We start from the raw sequence: 9234 nt of genomic DNA, 5'->3' as shown, positions 1-9234 counted from the left end.
TCATATTATATTTCCTAGCTCTGTTCACTAGAAACATCTAGAGAAAAATGACCAACCCAGTAGCAATGAGAACCCTACCACTCAAATTGTGGTCTCTGAATAGCATTTCTCAATGAAAGAGACCAGAACTCCTTGAAAGAATGCCTCCTCCTAGAAAAAGTACAAGATAAACCCAGAATACCATATTATACATAAAATGCAAGCAGTTATCCCTATGATTCTGGCTAGAAGACATAGGAGCCAATCAAGTAATTTGAGCCTCTAAAAGAATATGGATAGAAACATCAAATATTCAAAAACACAGGGTTATTGTGTTAGTTTCATATTGCTATTATCACAAATTATCACAAACTTAGCAGCTTAGCAAACCATCAATTTATTATTGTACAGTTCTGGAGTTCAGAACTCTAAAATGGGTGTGCCTGGCATTGTTCCTTCCAGAGGACCTAGTGGAGAATTCATGTCTTTGCCTTTTCCAGCTTCTAGAGGCTGCCCACATTCCTTGGCTCATGGTTCACATCACCAAGACTTCTGCTCTGTCCTCACATCCTCTATGACTCGGAACCTTTTGTCTCTCTCTTCAGCTGTCCTTTGTGATAACACTGGGCCAGGAGGAGAATCTAAGATCATCTCCTCATCTCAAGATCCTTAACTTGATCACTTCTGCAGAGTCCCTTTGCCATGTAAGGTGACATTGTTTCTGGGGATTAAGTTGTGCACATCGGGGGCTATTATTCTGGCAAGCACAGTCATCATTCTAGGCTTCTACAGAACCAACTCATTATTCTGAAAATTGGTAAATAAAAGACAGGATGAAGTATTTATCCTGCCTTTTTCTCTACAAACTCTACCTCGGAATTGTCAAATAGTTAATGAAAGAAAGTTTCTTCTTAAATAAATAGCCTAACTAATAAGCTATGAGAGGAGGAAAGATCAGAATATCACCATTATGCAACCTAATGAAGTAATGTATCTAACAATGGTCATCAATAACTGCTAAAACCGTTTGATGGAAAGCTCTTGGTAAACTTTATATTAATTGGCTCACCTGGATGCACTGGCCAATGTTAATATCACAAAAGGAGAGACAACCAGGTATCATATGCCCCCCATGAGAGTACAACAGTACTTTTGAAGTTTTCTTACCAAAAAATCAAACCTGGGGATGAAAATCCCCCTATTGCTAACCAACAGTCTGTAAGTAACACAGGAAAGCAGCAAAATACACAATGTGGGAAAACTACATTACAAACAACCCAGTATCTTCAACAAATAGATAGAAAGGAAAAAAAAAAGGGGGGAGGGGAAGAGGAACAGAAAGTTAAGACAGTTAAGAGGCATATCAACTGAATCCAATGCATGGATCTTGTTTGAATTTTTATTGAACAAACTTGGCATAAAAAGTATTTAGAAATAATCAGAGACTTTTGAACACTGACAGAATACCTGATGATATCAAGGAATTGTGATTTTTCTTGGGTGATAATAAGATGGTGTTTATTTTTTAAATTCCATGTCTTTTTTTTTATCTTTTTTTTCAGAGTCTCCAGCTTGCAGAAAATTCCATATCTCTTAAGGATATGTGCTGAAATATTTACAGAAGAAATGATACGATATCTTAGATTTGCTTCAAAATAATCCAGTTGTGGAGAGATGGCTAGGTATATTAAAATAAGGTTGGCCATAAATTAAGAATTGTAGAAGCTAGAGGTTGGGTACATGGGAGTTTATTATTCTCTTCCATTCTTGTATTGGTTTGAAATTTCCCATAATGACAAGTTTAAAAAAATAAATAAATAAACAATATGCGCACAGAAATAAAATTATTGGGTATGAGTATTTCTAAGGCATTTAAAATGTATTGTCAAATTGCTTTCCACAAAGGCTATAGCAATTTATAGTTCCACTAGTAGCAAATGAGAATGCTGAAGATATAATATTTTAAAGAATATATAATCACTTGGATAAATGGAGGAACACGTATTTCTCAGTTGTCCATGCCTTTGGAAAGGCTAATGGCCTATTATGGGATATTATGGCCCAGTCGTGACTACATACCTGGAGGCCTTGTACCTGAACAGCAGGGAAAAAATTCAAAGAGTAAATGGAGTTCAGCATGACAGTCTTGCCAATTCAGATTTATACAAATCTAAATTACCTAAATGAGGGGTTTCTCTGTTATTCCTGACACCATTGCAGAGGATCTTTCTGAACATCTATTGAGGTATTAGTTTAACGGGAAAATCTACCATTGTATCTTCTCAGTGAAATCTGATTATCTTCAAGAGGCTTCCTCACATAAAGGGGGGGGGGGGGGGGGGGGGGGGGGGAGGAATCAATGCCTGGGTTTCTCTGCCTAGCATGAAAAATAATTTTCTGCTATAGGGTAATTTTGAGCTCCTGTAATCTTCCAATTATGTTTGATTGCAGTGCCTCCTTCCTGTCTCAGTATTAAAAGGATGGTCAGCACTTTTCTGCAACCAAAACCGACTTTCAGATGAAGCCGCCACTTATTTCAATGGCTTGTTTATAATCAGCAGCTCTTTGAGCATATGGAGCATCCCCACCTTGGAGGAGGAGCCCACCCCAGGACCTCTCCCTGACTGTTAGCCAACCTGTTAACACATCGCAGAGGTTAGGGGTCTACTAGGCAAGATGAGCCTTCAGGTACGGTGTATGGACATGAAGAATAATGAGTTGGGTATCTGCCCCCTAGGAGGGCACCATGCTAGTGGGAGAGTCATAGGCATAGGTGTGAAAAATCACACTCCTAGAAGGCGCCATGCCAGTGAGAGAGTTACAGGTACGTATGTGAAAAGTCACATAACGATTGAGCCAGTCATTCATTCCACAGATACCAAGCATGCTGGAAGTTGGTAGCAAAGAGATGAATAAGTCAGAATCCCTGCACTTAAAGTATCCATCTTGTAAGAAAACAGAAATATGAATAGTTAAAATGTCACTTGGTAAGTGTAGTGCTGGAGGAATGTGTCAAGGTTTGCAGTGAAATGAGAAGGGAATTCTGACTATTCAAGGAAACTTCCTGGAGGATGAGAAGGTTGGACTGTCTGTTTTTCAGAAGGTTGGACTTAAAAGGTGGTCAGTGAGAGAAGGTGCCCTCCAGGCAGAAAGAATTGTAGGTGGAAAGGGAGGGAGGCTTGAAATCATGTGAATCTTTGAGTGGAATGGAAATTCATTTGCTCTGGAGCAAAGTTAGAGGATGGGTAGGGAAGGGACAGAAGATGAGACTGGGAAGGTAGGAAATGCTAGATACTAGAGGGCCTTGTCTGCAATGCAGAGGCATTTGTTTGTTTTTTAAACTATGCTAAAGTGTGATTTTGTAGAGCTGGACAACTGAGTGATTGAAGAGTGGAGAGGTGCCCAAGGATGGCACGTTGCCTTATGTGAGAACCTAGTGTCTTGAGAGGATCAGGGAGGAATGTCATGCTGAGAGTAGCCCTGGGACATGCCAAGCCCGAGGAGAAGAGATAAAACTCCCATGCAGAATTACTTGATGCAAATCATCCATGCAGATACCCTACCACCTAGGGGCTGGAGCATGACTCCTTATTCCTTAGGAGGCAGCTGCTTCCAGTGACTTTTTTCCAAGGGTGCAGTGTGGAATGGGGGGCAGAAGTCAGAGAGAGTAATTTCACAATGAAGAAACACGACAAGCTCAGCTTCAGCCAGGGGGCCAAGGTCAACATCAACAGTCATAAATCGTGTCAATGGTAGGTAACCTTGATATGAGATGATAACACTGGCACTTTATCTCTGTGGTCTCCCTCTTGATAACCCACAATCCCAGTTTAATTATGAGAGAAAACATCAGACAAATCCTAGGAGAGGGACATTCTTCAAAATACTTGACCAGTATTCCTGAAACTGTCAAGGTCATCAAAAACAAGGAAAGTCTTAGAAACTATCATAGCAAGAGGAGCCTAAGAAGACATGATGACTAAATGCAACGTGGTATCTTGGATGGGATTCTGCGACAGAAAAAAAAATCATCAGGTGAAAACAAAGAAGGCTGATTGTGGTGACTCACGCCTGTAATCCCAGCACTTTGGGAGGCCCAGGCGGGTGGATCAGGAGTTCAGGAGTTCGAGACCAGCCTGGCCAACATGGTGAAACCCCATCTCTACTAAAAATACAAAAAGTAGCCAGGCATGGTGGTAGGCGCCTGTAATCCCAGCCACTCAGGAGGCTGAGGTAGGAGAATCGCTTGAACCCGGGAAGCAGAGGTTGTAGTGAGCTGAGATCATACCACTGCATTCCAGCCCAGGCAACAGAACAACACACCACCCCAAAAAAAAAAAAAAAAAAAAAAAAAAATCTGACTAGAATATGGACTTTAGCTAATAACCATATGTCAACATTGGTTTATTAGTTGTAGCAAAGGTACCGTCCTCAGGCAAGATGTTAATTGTAAGGGAAACTGTGTGTTGTAGGAGGGACCTAGCTGTACCATCATCTCAATGTTTCTGTAAAACAAAAACTATTCTAAAAAAATAAATAATCTTCTTTAAAATAAAACCAGGCAAGTCAATCCATGGACTTAATCCCAGGAGGACCTGCAGGTAGGAGCCTCGAGACACTGGAAGGGTAGAGACGAGAGTGAGTTTGCTTGCTGGAGGGAAAGCATTTGAGAGAATAGGAGAGAAAAATATCCAGGACTAGGAAGAAGGAGAGAATCCAGGGCTAAGGGAAGACTGAAGCAAGCATGAAACAGAGGAAGTAGCCCCCAGGCTGAGTCTTAAAGCATGGAAAGAATTCAGGTAGGCAGAAATGGAGGTAGTCCTCTTAGAAACTTAGAAAAATGCGAATGATGAAAGATCTCAAAAGGGATGTGCCATGACCAGAAGAATCCATGGCTGCATTATGCTTTAAGTGGCTTTTTGTTTAATATATACGGTGAACCAAGCTTGGGGAAAACCACTTTGGATCACAGGGGTGATGACAAGGAGGAAGAGGCTGAGTAAAAAGAGGAGATACCATTCTGCAAACTTTTGTTTTAACACATTCAGGACCTAGTTTTAAAATACAAATATCGTAAAGGAAATAATTAATGGGAACATGTTAATGGGAGGGAATAAATTCTGAAATCTCTCATGGGGATTTCTAAACTCTAATTACCCTTCTTTCCTCTCAGGTAAAGTTTGAGAGCTTGTCAGTATTCCGTGGAAGAGGGAAATCTGTCTTGACATATAGAGGCCAAGACACAGAATTTTATAACTAAAAATTGTTTGTTGAGCGAATCAATGAAATAATAGCAATTGTCAGCAGCCCTAAGTGTAACTGTTCTTACAAAGGTTTCACAGTTGGTGATTAAATCAAAATTGATCTACTTTATTCACTCATACAAGTCTGATTCTAAATGCTACTGTGATTTTAGTGTAGCCAAATCTTTTTTAAAGCAGGAGAGGGAATAATTCATTAAAACTGCCTTATTGAAAGTCTTTTTGCTAAGAGAAATAATTTTTGCTAAAAGAAAATAATTACTACAGAAACCTATCTGTCTGAAATGATCAAATTAGTGATTGGCTTGTTTTTCACTAAGCAGGTCCATCAGAAGTTATTCCAGCCAAGAATTGGTCCCCTTTGTGGCACTGCCATCAGATCTTTAAATGCAGCCAAGGATTCAGCAGGTACCATCCACAAATACAACCCTTCCATTTACTTCTAGGCTTTGTTTGAACCCTTATGTATTAAGACAGACAGAGACACGGAGAGGGTATAGAAAAGCAATTGTTATTCAGAACTGAATAATGCTTCTAACAGTCTAGAACTTCTAATTGTTTTTACCCCAATCTGAGATGAGTAGCTCAAAGTAGTCCCGACGTTTATCGGATGGTTATGAAAAGAAAGCAAAACTGGTCATGACCAAAAGGCCCATTTCTGCAGAAGTTCACATTCAGTACACCCAGTCGGTAGCCCCCCGGGACTTGAGGAGAAAAGAGGAGGTCTGTAACGCAGCTGCCACATGGCGATCAGGCCCATCAGAGGGCTGCTGAAGCTGATCTGGTGTCCAGATAAACGTGGCATTCATGCTAGCCATCTGTCCACAGGTCAGCGGGGACAGAAACTCAAAATCATTATCTCTAATGAATGAATATACAATGACAGTCTTGTGTGTGGCAAAGGATCATCACATAGGAACATGGTTGGGGTAAATCAGGCATTGGAAAGCAGCACTAATCTTGCAAGGGAAAACAGTTGTGTGTGTGTGTGTGTGTGTGTGTGTGTGTGTGTGTTTACTGTTAACCCTTAGTGTCTGGGATAAGCTTGCAAGAGAGATTCTTTCACTTGGCACCATTGCCCTTTTTTTATCCAGGGCAGCACTGATATTTTGCAGAGATGGTTCAGTTGACAAGTTTCAGGGTAGCATATATTTTTCTTCGGACATGAATGTCCATCTTGTTACCCCATTTTTGTTTTGCTCCTCTGGGGGGAAAGCTCTGTGACTTCCTACCTTTCCTCTGCAATGCCACACATAAAACTTAAAAAATTAAATCCTTTTCTTCTAGCTGTATCATGTTTTTAGTTGAAATAGCAAGTTCCTATTCCATATTCCTTTTTATTGTTTCCCAAAGTGAACTAAAATATCATATTTATGTTATTATATGGTTATCATATATTATATATTACATATTATATATTTTATATATTATATAGCATATTTTATATATTATATATTTTGTATATTATGTATTCTTATATATTTTATATATTTATATATTTTATAATATATGTATTATATATGATTTACTGAGCACCTACTCCATACTAGGCACAAAAGCTGGGGAGATGAAGAAAATGTTTCCTGATCTTAAGAATTTTCCAGTTCAATTCAGAAGATAAATGTTATAAAGAATTATAAAGAAAATTAAATAGGAAGAGAACTACAGTAAATCAGTAATAAGTAGTAAGCAAAACAGAAGTAAAAAATCAACATGCTGAAGGAATACGGAGAAAGGAAGGAGCAGGGAAGTGACACTTATCGGCATACATTCCTGTGTAGGGCACTTTAAAGACATCATTGCTTTTACTTTTGATGTCTTCCTTCCAAGGCAGGAATCATTGTCCCTGTTTTGTAGTCGGGAAAGTTAAATCACAGAAGGGTTGAGTGAAAAATGCAGTGTCACAAAGTAAAGGAAAAGCAGATCTGGAATTTGAACTCAAGTCTGCCTGACTTCCAAACCTATGCCAGTGGGAATCTATGGAGAGCTTATGGAGAAGAAGTCTTTAGAGTTGGAGAAACCACAAAGACCCACTTTGCTCCAGAAGGATGGGACAGATGAGGCAAAGACTAGGGGGAAGGTCTGGAGATGATGACACGCCCTTAGGAAGAGCCAGAGGTGCGATGTGCTGGAAACAGGCTGGGCGCTGGGAAATGTAGTGACATGCAGCCAGTGCTGCCACGCACATTGTGGAGGGCCTTGATGCTACACCAAGGAATTTGGACTTGATGCTGTGAGGGCTGACGACCTATTGGAATGGAATCCCAGAATCCGGGACTGAGTTTGGTCTTTAAGTGTGGTCATGTCCAGGGCTATCTGGACAGCTGATGGGATAGACCCAGAAGGATCTATGTGCAATAATCCCTCGAATGGGCCATGATGAAACCCTTGGGATCTCACCTTCAGGTATGACTGTAAGGAGCAGGAACACTGCCAGTCCCCAAGTGGTGTATGGGGCTGGGTAAGGACCCTCACTGGGCAAAAGTGAGGCAGGCACAGGACTCAAATGGGACAACACTTGGAAATCAAAGGAGAGACCATTAAGTATATCATAAAGTGCTGACATTTAAAGTTTCTTCTGGTCCAGATAGCTGGACTAACATCTTTGGGAGGGGGCCTTGATGGAAGCCAGTCACCTTCACACCTGGAGCACCCAGGTTTCTCCGTGAATGCAAAGGCAGGATGTGATGGAGCTCTGTGGCCTCAAAATTGGTACTTCCCAGGTAAGAAAGGTATGTTCATCATGTTTTACTATGTGGTCCACTGGAAGTGGGAAGGGGAAAGGACTTGTCGCGGGAATAAAAGGCACACACAGGACACCTAGACACACCCAGAGAACTTGAAGACAGTTATCACAGCAGGACTACAGGTGCACACATTGTGAAAGGCCTTGAATGCTTCACTTAATTCTGTGAGCACTAGGGGCTCATTGTGAAAAGACGGCAGATGGATGTGGATGACAAATACGCTGATTGTGGGGAGGGGTTCAAGAGCCACACATGGAAAGGATGTAGTTCCAAGTAAGTCAGGGTTTCCCCAAGTGTGGTCTACAGGTTCCTGGTGGCTCCCAGTGGCCTCACAAGTGGTGTGTAGGTGGTGGAACGGTTTCAAGTGAAAGCATGATGAAACAACCATGTTCGTATACATTTCACAAATTTGCAATGTAAGATTAATGTAATTTTTCCACGAAATCTCTTCCATAATTATTACATGCTTTACAGTTTTACATGTACTATAGGGATAACGTCGTCAGTTCACCTAAGGTACTCTGTTAATAGGATATCTTACCTATTGTTTCTTCATCTCATTGCACACACTTGTACATTTTGGGAAATATATATGGTACTGTGCTGTTGCTATTGTTTTGTTGTGTGTTAATGAGAACACTGGTGGCTGACAGCCCCTAGGAGGCTTCTGAATGTGGCTGGTCACTTTTAGCCCCACCTCCTAACATCTGGGGAGGGAAGAAGGGCTGAAGGTTGAGTTGATCACCAATGGCTAAAGATGTAATCAATCATGCCTATGTAATGAAGCTTTTATAAAAACTCAAAGGACTGGATTCTGGAAATGCCAGAGTTGACGAACACACCAATGTGCTGGGAGGTGGCACACCCCAGCTCCACGGGGACAGAAGCTTCTGTGCTCTGGACCCTCCAGACCTGGCCCAGTAAATCTCTACATTTGGCTGTTCATTTGCTTCCTTCGTTACATCTTGTATGAATAAACCAGTAAATGTAAGTAAAGTATTTCCCCGAGTTCTGTGAGCCACTCTAATAGATTAATCGAACTCAAAGAGGGGGTTATGGAAACCAAAATTTATAGCCAATTGTTCAGAAATTCCAAAAGCCCAAGCTTATGACTGGCAGCTGAAATGAGAGGTGGTCCTATGGGACTGAGCCCTCAACCTGTGGGATCTGATGCTATCTCCACATAGTCAGTGTCAGAACTGAATTGAATTGAATTGAATTGAATTGAATTGAATTGAATTGAATTG

Source organism: Piliocolobus tephrosceles, chromosome 15 (assembly GCF_002776525.5).
Source record: "Piliocolobus tephrosceles isolate RC106 chromosome 15, ASM277652v3, whole genome shotgun sequence".
In the NCBI taxonomy this organism is placed as follows: domain Eukaryota; kingdom Metazoa; phylum Chordata; class Mammalia; order Primates; family Cercopithecidae; genus Piliocolobus; species Piliocolobus tephrosceles.
The sequence above is the reverse complement of the archived record's forward strand: the minus strand, read 5'-3'. Positions refer to the sequence as shown.